The sequence below is a fragment of the Zootoca vivipara genome, chromosome Z2 (genome assembly GCF_965207765.1).
Source record: "Zootoca vivipara chromosome Z2, rZooViv2.hap1.1, whole genome shotgun sequence".
Classification (NCBI taxonomy): domain Eukaryota; kingdom Metazoa; phylum Chordata; class Lepidosauria; order Squamata; family Lacertidae; genus Zootoca; species Zootoca vivipara.
The window spans coordinates 34,176,729-34,188,778 of NC_142585.1; the positions used below are offsets into that span (position 1 = coordinate 34,176,729).

The 12,050-nt window shown below is 47.8% G+C and overlaps 1 protein-coding gene across 4 annotated transcripts in view; it reads left to right on the top strand.

Annotated features, from left to right (window-relative positions):
• The window catches only part of SH3GLB2 (SH3 domain containing GRB2 like, endophilin B2), a 53,720-nt gene that overhangs the window by 834 nt on the left and 40,836 nt on the right, over positions 1–12,050 (top strand). The gene's annotated exons all lie outside the window — the stretch shown is intronic.

The window sequence follows — 12,050 nt, forward strand, 5'->3', positions numbered from 1 at the left end:
CCTGTTTCCTGCCTTTGTGGGTGGGCTTTACTCCATAATCTCTGCAAACAAATTTTTTTACCTCTATCACCTAGAATTTCTGATATTGGGGGCTTATTTAACTAATGGCTGAGTGTTTTGTGCATAGCTGCCAAGTTCTCCCTTTTTTTAAGGGAAATTCCATTATGCTGAATAGGCTTCCTCGCGAGAAAAGGGAAAACTTGGCAGCTATGGTTTTGTGGGTAGGGGAGAGTAAAGTTCCCTGGTAGAGGGTTGAGTCTGGCAGTATTCTCCCCTCCACACACACCCCCCAAACCCACACCTTGATTTATCTAGCTGCAGTCCCTTGATAATAGCAAGTGTGACATTTTATACAGTGCCTGGCTTGTACGCTGTTCCTGCAAAGAGACAGATGGTTAGAAGTGAGGTTGGCCCATCTGATGACATGCAGCAGTGGAGAGGGCTTGATTTTAAAGCTGGCTAGAAACCGCCTGAGTGGGCTTCTCATCTCCACAGTTGACCCACTATCTTTGCGGTATAAATGTGAAAGGAACCTACCATGCAGCAGACTGTATTGCAGCTTTGAGGGTAAATCAACTCTACAATAGATCGGTGGTAGAGCAGCTGCTTGGTATGCAGAAGGCCGCAGGTCCAATCCCCAAAGGCATCTCTAGGGCTGGGAAAGAAACTCACTGTCTGAATCCCAGGAAAACTGCTGCAAGTCAGTTAGACGATACTGAGCTAGGTAGGCCAGGGGTTTGACTGTCTTCCTAAGAAGGGCCATAACTCAGTGACTGCTGAGCAACTGCTTTGTGTGTAGAAGGTCCCAGATTCAATCCTCAGCAGCAACCCCAACTAAGGTTGGGAGAGTGGACAGTATTGAACTGGATGGACCAATGGTCTGGCTCTGTATTAGACAACTTCCTATGTAAACACGGGCCCTTTAGCATGTACCTAGGATTGCCTTCTTACTCAGGAGTAAAGCACAGGCCTGCTAAGGGCAGGGCCTGAGCCTTTGCTTCTGGGATTGCAGCCTTGCTTGAGTGTAAGCCCCATTGAACTTGACATTTGCTTTGTCTAAATAAACATGCCCAAGATCGGGGAGGCCTGTAATTTGTGTCTTACTTAGGTGCAAAAGACAGGTGTGTCTGCTGCTGCTCTGTCAAAAAGTGTGACGCGTATTTCATGGCCTCTTTGGCTGGAACCCTTTGAAGATACGCACTTACGGTAATTCGCCTGTGCTAAACATGTAATGTGATGAAACCAAACTGTTGTAACTCTACTTGCCCGTCTCCATTTCTTGAGAGGTCCCTCCTCTTCCTCGCCTCTGAAATGTAGATGTGTAACCTCCATAAGGCAGCTGCTGGTCTGGTCTTGTAGTCCAGTATGCACATGGAGCTACATGGGCTATGCGCACGCCATATGTTTAAACTGCTGGACTTCCCCCAAACAATCCTGCAAGTTGTAGTTTACTAAGGGTGCTGGGGATTGTAGCTCTAGGGGCAGGAGTAAACTATTGTGGGAAAGCCACGTGCTTTAAATGTATGGAGTGTGTACAGCGTTAAGCCTTGTCTGTACTCGTAATTTGCAGCAGTATCGTACCACTTTAAACAATGATTACCCCCCACCCAGTTGTCCAAGGAACTGTAGTTTACCCCCCACAGGGCTGCACTTCCCAGCACCCCTAGAAAACTACAATTCCCAGGATTCTGGTGGGGAGGAAATGTGCTTTAAATGTATGGTATGTGTGCAGCCATAAATAATTGTACTGCAGGGTTTGCGCTCCTTATTTCACTTTCTTGGCTGAGACCTCTCTGTGGGGACTATTTGAAATCCCTGCAGTGGGGAGAGTTGCTGTTGCACTTGGTTCCTGCTTGGAGGCTTCCCTTTGGGACATCTGGTTGCCCCAAGCAGTCGGGCTCTTTCTATGTTCATGGAATCCTGTTGGATACCACTGATACTGATGTTGAACAGTAGCTGGTAGTCAGCACCACACCCTGGGTCCTGTCTTATGGTCTTCCAGGGCTTTAGGGTTGTCTGTTGCTGAATCCTTTGGCCCTTAAAATCACGTGAGCAGATAAATTTGATGCCTTGAAGTATGGAAACTAGTGGAAGAACCTCCAACTGGGTTGAAAAGCACGTAAGAAGCTTGTCTTACACAGTCAACTCAAGCCATTGCTCCCATCCAGCTCTGCATTGTCTACAGCAGCTCTTCAGGGTTTCAGGCAGCCCTACCTGGACATGCCATTGGGGATTGAACCTGGGACCACCTGCATGCAAAGCAGATGCTCTATTGCTGAACCACCCCAGATCTACCTGCAATTCTCACTTAAATGATGAGAAAACGCAGTGCCTCACAATGAGCCCCAGTTTTGAAGCCTTGCAGCTGGCTTCTAAATCAATCTCTTCTCAGGAGGGAGGCTTTTCATGGACTAGGACCAGTACTGAGTTCATGGTGTTGGGCCATCTTGGACAATGGCACATATGTGATTAGAAGGTTAACTGGTTGACAGGCTCTGTTTGAGCTGGCAAGTCAGTGGTGTCAAGGTTGAAAGAATGTCCTGTTTCGTTTTGTTTTTAAAGTGCAGGCTGGAGCTGTACTGTGATCTAATCTAATCTTGCCACGTTTGCTTCTGTTGTGTACTAGAGATGAAAAGGCCTTCTGAGACTTGGCATTTATTCACCAGGATGTTTTCTGGTTCCCTTCTTCAGTTAGTCTGAGCAGCTAGAGTTGTTCTCCCAAATCCATAAAAATGAAATCCAAGTTGGGTGTGGTGGGTGCATCAGGTGTCTTGTGAGAGAATGGGAAACCTCAGGCTCTGGCCTTCCAGATGTTGCCAGCTCCCCAACATTGTTCCTGATCCTTGACCATGTACAGAAATGGTCAAGCTCAATGGTGGAGCTTTGCATGCAGAAGGTCTTGAGTCAAGCCATCGGTCCCATCCAGCTCTGCCCTATTTTTATCACCAGGTAGGGTAGGGAACATCCCTTGTGTAAAAAAAAACCTGGAAAGCTACTGCCCGTCAATGTAGGCGTTACTGTACTTAGTTGGATGGACCAGTCGTCTGACTTGGTAAAAGGCAGCATCCAATTCAGCCCTTCTGTTTGTAACCATGAAGAGTATAATCTTACTTTATTTTTAAGGCAAAGGTTGTAGATCAGAAGCAGAGCATTTGCCTTGCACGCAGCTGGTCCCAGGTTCAATCCCTGACCTCTCCAGACAGGGTCGGAAATGTTCCTTGGAGAGCTGTTGCTGGCCAGTGTGGACAATGTTGAGCTAGATAGACCAATGGTCTGACTCACCCGAGGGTGGAGAGGAGGGGACAGAAGGGCTTGTTTTGTCCCTGCAGAATTGTTACGAGGATAAGAGGGTGTGGGACCATGTACTCCGCCATGAGCTCTTTGCAGAAAGAATGGAATAAAAAACATAGCGTATTGGCCTGAATATTAGCCCCACTTCTTCCCCAAATTCCGACCGTGAAAAGTGCAGCTTATATTCACGACCTTACGGTATGCAGCCAGGAGCACGGGGCAAACAGCGCCAGGAGCACGGCAAAGCAGCGCCTGCCCCATGCATAGTCCCCCATCCTCTCACGCAAGGCTGGGAAGAGAGAGAGTGAGGAAGGGGCAAGGCCGTCGGCAACGCAATGCGGCTCCAAACCCCCACCCCCAGTAGGAGCAGCAAGGAATGGAGTAGCTTATATTCGGATATTTATTTCTTTTTCTCCCTCCAATTTTAAAGGTGTGGCTTATATTCGGGTGCAGCTTATATTCGGGCCAATGCGGTAATACATGGCTGCCTGTCGCTTAAAGTTTCTCTGTACAGGTGCTCATGGCTGATGGGCTGCCTATGGAGCAGTTCATATAAAGAGAAGAAGAGGCTGGTATAAAGATGTTTTAAGTGTTTTAAGTTTAAACATCTAAGTTGTATATGATTCAGCACACACATGCACACCCCAGCACCATTTCAATGTCACCTATTGACAGTGGCGTAGTAATAGAGGGGGCGGAGGGGCGCGCTGCCCGGGGCAGCATGCTGGACGGGGCTGCCGCCGCTGCCGCCATGGAGGAGAAGCCCCAATGCAAGCGAGACTGCCTCACTCCACGGCTTGCTCGCAGGGTTTGCCGCGTTGCCGCATCGCATGCCTCCTGTGCGCGCATGTGCCGCGCACCGTGACGGGGTGCCTTCGCGCCGGCGGGGTGCCTTCGCATTTGCTGCCCTGGGCAGCCAGGCGGCTAGCTACGCCACTGCCTATTGAACTTGGCAGTGTTACCAGGTGAAGCTTCCAAGCTTGCCAACATGCCAGTGTGGTGCAGTGGTTAGAGGGTCAGAGTAAAACCTGGGAGACCCTGGTTCAAATCCCCCACTCGGCCATAAAGCTCACTGGCTGGACCTGAGCTAGTCACTGCCTCAGACCTAACCTATTTCACCAGCCCCAGATAGCACAGCCAGCAGTTGGGGATGATGGGAGGTGAGTAACAACTGGAGGGCCAAAGGTCTGAACTGCTACACTTCGTTGCAACCCAACTCCAGTAGTCTCTGAAATAGCCAGACCATAGAATAGTAGAACCACAGAATTGTAGAACTGGAAGGGCCTCCGAGGGTGATCTAGTCCTGTTCAAAATAAAAGTGTTGTGTAGCGCACCAGTCTGAGCTGTTTGTTTGTGGGATGACTTGCTTTTGAGCAAGTTGTTATTGCTGTTGTTGTTTTTAATTGAAAGGACAAGCACCGTCTCTTGCTTCAGAGTCTGTGGAGAGGATGGTTTGTCTCATAGTTATGAAAAGGAGCAGATGGAGTCTGACTTTCCAGCAGTGTAAAAGCAGGGAGGAGAGTGCAACTCCTGGTGTGCAAGAAATGATGTTTTCAACCTGCCATCTCAGAGATGCGGATTGCGGAAGGTTCTCCTCCTGATACACTTTCATTTGGCCTATCCAGAACCTTTGTGCCATCCTTCAGGGCTTTACTTTTGTGGTGATGTTTTTATTTTCTGGACACTTTAAAAGCTCCGTGTTTTGTGCCTAGTGGAAAATGTGCTTTTTAGGAGGGCTAGCAACGTCTTGTCTTTAGGAACATTAGTGTGTTAGTGTGTTGGGTCCACCCTGCACTGTTTCGTCTAAACTGACTGGCAGCAGACCTTCCCCACCCTATTTTTCAACCTGGAACCTCCTGCATCCGAAGCAGATGCTTTGTCACTGAGCTACAGCCATTTCCCTGAAAAGTAAAATGCTAGTTCTCATAGTTTTAAATAAAGAGTTAATTGACAACAGGAATCTAGCTCAGTATCATCTAGGCTGCATCTAGACCAGGCATCCCCAAACTGCGGCCCTCCAGATGTTTTGGCCTACAACTCCCATGATCCCTAGCTAACAGGACCAGTGGTCGGGGAAGATGGGAATTGTAGTCCAAAACATCTGGAGGGCCGAAGTTTGGGAATGCCTGATCTAGACACTTCAGAGAAGCGTTTCAGTTTAAAGCGTTGTAAAACTAAACAGGAAAAACAGGTAGAGAAAAATGGGACTCCACATCGCCACCTGGTGGCACAATGTTATATTGCATGTACAACGCATATACTGTACTGTAAATAGCTTTTTCTTTAGCAGTCTAGCTGAGTCCCTACCCTGACAGGCAGGGGCTCCCCCGGGTTTCAGGCAGGAGACAATCCCAGCCCTTGCCTGAAGATCCCGTCTGGGATTGAACCTGGGACCTTCTACATGCCAAGCAGGTGCTCTACCGCTAAGTTACAACCCTCTCTCATTTAAAATAATGGGCATGGAGAACTTGGCTCCATCCCTGTAGGTCTGCTCTTACTTAGATACAACCCTTGGAATTATCTGCCATGTCGACACCCATATATTTAAAGCACACCTCAAATAATCCTGGAGACTGTAATTTGTTAAAGGTGCTGGAATTGTGGTGCTTTGTGGAGTACAGTTCCCAGGATTCTCTGGGGGAAAGTCATATGCTTTGAAGGCATGGTGTAGATTTGACCATGGTAGTCATGGTACTTGAAATTTACATTACACTCATAAGTGGAGCATCTGCTTGATGCTATAAACCTCAGGCTTGGCCTGCCTATGAACTGGAATGAGGTGGTGGAGCCCTGAAGTGGTAGAACGAGCACTTGCAGATCGCAAGTGAGGGAAGTAATGATGATAACAACAACAACAACAACAACAACAACAACAACAACAACAACAATTTTATTATTTATACCCTGACCATCTGGCTGGGCCTTCCCAGCCATTCTGGGTGGCTCCCAACCGAATATTAAAAACACAATACAGCATTAAACATTAAAAACTTCCCTGAACAGGGCTGCCTTCAGATGTATTTTAAAAGTAAGATAGTTGCTTGTTGCCTTCACATCTGCTGGGAGGGCTTTCCACAGAGTGGGGTGGGCGCCACTACCGAGAAGGCCCTCTGCCTGGTTCCCTCGGCGCTGGACCTCAGTGTCCAGGCAGAACGATGGGGCTGGAGACACTCCTTCGGATATACTGGGCTGAAGCCGCTTAGGGCTTTAAAGGTCAGCACCAACACTTTGAATTGTGCTCAGAAACGTAAAAGGTAAAGGGACCCCTGACTGTTAGGTCTAGTCGTGGATGACTCAGGGGTTGCAGCGCTCATCTCTTTACTGGCCAAGGGAGCCAGTGTACAGCTTCCAGGTCATGTGGCCAGCATGACTAAGACACTTCCGGTGAACCAGAGCAGCGCATGGAAACGCCATTTACCTTCCCACCGGAGCGGTACCTATTTATCTACTTGAACTCTGATGTGCTTTCGAACTGCTAGGTTGGCAGGAGCAGGGATCGAGCAATGGAAGCTCGTGGGGATTCGAACTGCCGACCTTCTGATTGGCAAGCCCTAGGCTCTGTGGCTTAGACCACAGCGCCACCCACGTCCGCTCAGAAACGTACTGGGAGCCAATGCAGATCTCATTATTACATTATATGGGCTCGACGGCCACTCCCAGTCACTACTGTTCAATACGCCCCAGTATTGAGGTGGTGGTGGTGAGACCCCCTGCAAGATGAGACAAATATATCAGTGATGGAGGCCTGAATAGAGCAGGGAGGAGGCTGAAATAGCTTTCTACTTGCTGGGAGTCTTTGCACGCAAAGGAGCTTTAAAAACGTATCCCTGGAAATCTTTCTAGGCAAGTTCAGGTAATTGTCATCAGGAATATTTTAGATTATATTGGATGTTTCCTTGTGTGTTCCTGACTCCGCTGCTTCCCCACTCCCCCGAGAATGATCTGATTTACTATGTTGTTTTACTTGCGTTTAGTAAACAAAGGGAAAGGCTTTGATACTGCCAAGTTTGCCTGAATGTGGCCATTAGTGATCAGCATCCATTCATTGTAGCTGATGAACTTGGAGGATTTCCACAGAAAAAATTAAGGTGCTGAAATATTTCCCACCCCTCATCACTGCCTGTTGATATGAGAAGGTAGACTCACGGACAGAAGGGGGCAATGGAAGGAGTCTTACAAAAGCCTCCCCCCCCCAAAAAATGGAGCAGGTTGGAGTTTCCAGTTTTATATAGGGGTATTAATCTGTCTCTGAATAATGCAGCTTCCTATTTAATCTAGCCCTTTATTCAGAATAATGAGGACTAGTATTTTAACAAAGGCTCCTCTTGACAGGGCCGGCTCTAGGTAGAGTCCCGGTGGCGCAGGGTGCCAAGCCGTGCTGCGTGTTGCGAGGGCGGAGGCGCCGGAGCAATCTCCGCGCCTCAGCGCCAGGGCGGCCGACCTGCTCAAGAGTGCCCTGCCTCTTGAAACCCTCCCAGTCTGTTTAGACAGAACATTGGTCCATCTAGCATACACTGTCTGACACACAGGCTGGCTGTGCCTCTCCAAAGTTTCAGGAGGAGCGCTTATATTGAGCCAGACCAATGGTCCATCTAGATCAGTACTGAGTGCACCCATATATCTTCAAGGAGGAAATATATCTTCATGGAGGAAAGGGCTATCAACAGCTACTAGCCATGACGGCCATGCTCTGCTTTTCCATGGTTGGAGGCAGTAAATGTTTCTGAATACCGTTTGCCAGAAGCCCCAGGAGGGAAGATGGCTCTTGTGCTTGGGTCCTGCTTCCCATCATGGACATCTGGGTTTGCCACTGTGAGAACAGGATGCTGGAGTAGATGGACCATTGGTCTGATCAAGCTGGCTCTTCTTATGTTCTTATATTCTCAGACCCAGGTCCCACTTTTAATCCAAAACATGCATTTGGGGGCACATTTATTAGTCTCTTCCTATATATTTGCATGTTGGCAGTGCTCCTGTTGTGATATGGATCAGGACACAACTCAATAGTGGGTCCACACCTACCAATTGAAGACCAATGGTCTACTCCAGGCATGTCCAACAGGTAGATCACTGGATGTCTGTGGTAGATCACCGGTAGATCAGTGGCTCCCCCCCACCCAAAGAAGCTAAAAAACTTTGGCTCCCCTAAAAAAACCTTAACACCTTTGCCCTGCACCCCTAAAATGACCTGAACCACCAATAACAGGGCTTTCCTTCCTAAAAAAAGCTCAATATCGCTTCCTTCCTAACTAAAGAAGCTCAACAACTTTTACATGAACCCAAAAAAACAGGGCCTTCCTTCGTAAAAAAAGCTCAACAACTTTGACCTGAACCCACAAAAAGGGGGTAGATCACTGCCAGTTTTTATCTCTGTGAGTAGATCACATTCTCTTGGAAGTTGGCCACCCCTGCTGACTATGCAGCTAAATGGTGGTAATTCATTCAATATGATTTTATCCAGATTCGATTCCTGCATTGCAGTGGGTTGGACGAGATGACCCTCAGGGGGTAGATCACTGCCAGTTTTTTAACTCTGTGAGTAGATCACAGTCTCTTGGAAGCTGGCCACCCCTGGTCTACTCTACTACATCGATGGGCAAAGGTTTCAGGCAGGGGTTGTTCTCAGCCCCATGTGGAGCTGCCCTCAGGGATTGAACCTGGGGTGTTCTACGTGTAGATGCTCTGCTGAACTGCATGGCCGTTTCCCACTCTGCCTCCTCCAAAGCAAGTTCAGGGTGAGACTCAACTTGGTTGGCACTGCATATTGACAAGGCCAGCTTCCTATGAAGGCTAAAGTGCAGGCTGGTCTGAGTTCCCATTTTGTCAATGGCATTTAGTCTTTTCAGTGGGAGCCCTGTGGCTGTCAAACTCACACCCTCCAAGAAAATGGCCCAGCTACCTCTCCTTCTGGTTTTGGATGGGCTTGGAAGCCATTTGACACTTGCTTCATATTTTTATGTTCTTTATACATTTTTCTATGTTTCTATGATTTTCCATGTTCGAATTGACTTACAGTCGCCTTTGATTGTTCATTTTTGGTGGGTTTTGTTAGCTGCTTAACCAAAGGAGTTTTACCTTGAAGATGTTATATAAATACCTGGCATTATCATGGTTATTTAATTAGACATAGAACAGCAATATGTTCCCAGTAAATGTGCACAATTCCTCAAATCGTTTTTGCCTAATTCAAGTTTTCTAGGCTGTGGGAGAAGGGCAGGGTCACTGGAGGGCTGAGACATGTTTAAGCCGCCTTTCTGGCTTCCTAGATTCCAGCAGTCATTTTCCACCCACATCAAGACTAGAAACTTGGTTTTTATTTTTTAAATGAAAGCATTCTACACTCCTGTGCTATTGCTCCCTAGGTCAGGTGCTCTGATTATTGCCATTGTAATGGAAATGAGAATAAGGTCTTTAAAGCTCTCTAAGTATTCCTCTTTATTCTACTTGAAACAGTTTCTCAATTCTCATACAAATGACTTCAGAAAGGAAAAGGAAAGAAGAGTCTTCTTTGCTGGGGGGCCGGGGGGTGGGGTGGGATACCCTGATTCGGATCTGTAAGGGTTTCTGAAGACTTTTTTCTTTTCTTTTTTAAGGCGTAGGTTGGAGTCAGCACCAGATATCAGAAGGGAGAGAGGCGTGTTTATAAATAGCATTTCATATCATTGCACCCACTTCATATTGTTTTGCAGATGAAACGTTCCACACTGCTAACTTCGAGGCTTTTTTGAAATAAAAAATAAAAAGGGGGAATCACAAATATCATATGGGCATTGTGGAACCTTATCTTTAAGGTTTCTGTGAGAGTGCAGGCAGCTGACAGTAAGAATTAAGACCCCTTGAAATGTACCTGGCAATTTCAGAATCACTTGTATAATCCCCCTGCTACCAAAAGGAAAAAGAAATGCAAGCACTGCAACAATACAGTGATCCCACCACTTATGCCAGGGTTACGTTTCTGTGTATATGTGAAATCGTGTAGTAAAGTGGGGAGGGCACTGTTGGTTAGAGTGTGAGGCTTGATAATGCTAGGGTTGCAGGTTTGATCCCCGCATGGGACAGCTGCATTTTCCTGCATTGCAGGGGATTGGAGTGGTAGATGTTCCTTAGGGTCCCTTCCAGCTCTTGTGGTTCTATGATTCACTATGATTTCTTTAAAAAGAAAGAGAAGTCTCCTTCCTCCACCTGTTAGGGAACTTCCTCTTCTTTTTCCTCAAAGCAATTTTCACTCCCAAACAGCAGCGTAAAGGTGGCTTCCCGTTGCGTTAAGGGGGAGCTGGTTAGAGGCTGGTTTTTGCGTGCTCTTTGCTCAGCTCCATTACATTGCAATCAAATGGTCCAGTCCATAATACCAGTTTTATATGGCACCAGAGAATCCCTCTTCCAGCACCGATCGATCTTAACAAAATTAATGTTCTCGCTGTAATTGCATTGGTCAAATGGAATCAACTAGTGGGAGACCTTTGCTGTAGCTGAAAAGAGTTGGCCATATTGCATCTGTCTGGGGAGCCAAGAAGTCAGGCTGTGCTCATAGGAGTGAGTCTATGTCTTGGTGGGGGTGATGCAGCAAAAAGTTCTGAAATGGGCTTGCGTGAAATTGGCCTTCTCGGAGTGGCCCAGCAAATGCCTGAATGGAGAGCCTGCGTGCAGGACCTGAGCCTAACTCCAGTTGTTTTCTCCACTCTCTGGTATTCAGAGGTAGACTGACCCTGGGCACGGAGGTTATATTCCCACAAAAGACCACATAGATCGGAGCAGTTGCTCATCTTGTCCAGCACATTGTTCTCACAGCGGCCACCAGATGCCTCAATGAGAAGCCTATGACCAAAGGCAACAGTAGCACTCTCCTCACTTAGGATTCCCAGCAAACTCGTATTCAGAGGCTTTATACCTCTGAAAGTGGAGGTAGAACATCATAAGCTGCCTAATACAGAGCCAGACCAAAGGCCCATTGAACTTAGTATTGTCTTCACTGACCGGGAGTAGCTCTTCAAGGTCTTCTACCTGGATATGTGGTTTAAAAACCAGCCTCTCTTCCCCAGGGAACTGTAGCTCTGTGAAGGATACAGTGGAACCTCGGTTTACGAACACAATTGGTTCCAGAAGTCTGTTCATAAACCGAAGTGTTCATAAACCGAAGCGAACTTTCCCATTGAAAGTAATGGAAAGTTGATTAATCCATTCTAGATGAGGAAAAACACCCCCTAAATCAGCAGGGCCTTCGCTCCGATGCCTTCGCAGAGGCCAGGGACCCTGGCCTCCGCAAAGGCATCGGAGCGAAGGCCCTGCTGCTTTAGGGAGTGTTTTTCCTCGTCTAGAATGGATTAATCCGCTTTGCTCCTATGCCTATGCGGAGGCTGGGGAGCGCTTCCGCGACTGGGCTGCAGCCGCGGAAGCGCTCCCCAGCCTCTGGGAGGCATCGGAACGAAGGCCCAGCCTCCCCAAAGGTATCGGACGCTCCAGTGTCTTCGGGGAGGTTTGGCCTTCGCTCCAGTGCCTTCGGGGAGGCTGGGCCTTCGCTCCGGGCCTCCAGGAGGCATCAGAGTGAAGGCCCGGCCTCCCCGAAGGCATCAGACGCTCAGTAGGCCTCCGGCACCTCGCTTTACTAACTTCCGGGTTAGGATAGTTCGTAAACTGAAAATTTGTAAACCGAGGTGTTCGTAAACCAAGGTTCCACTGTAATTCGTTCTGGAGGTCCGTTCTTAAGCTGAAACTGTTCTTAACCTGAGGTACCTCTTTAGCTAATGGAGCCTCCTGCTGCC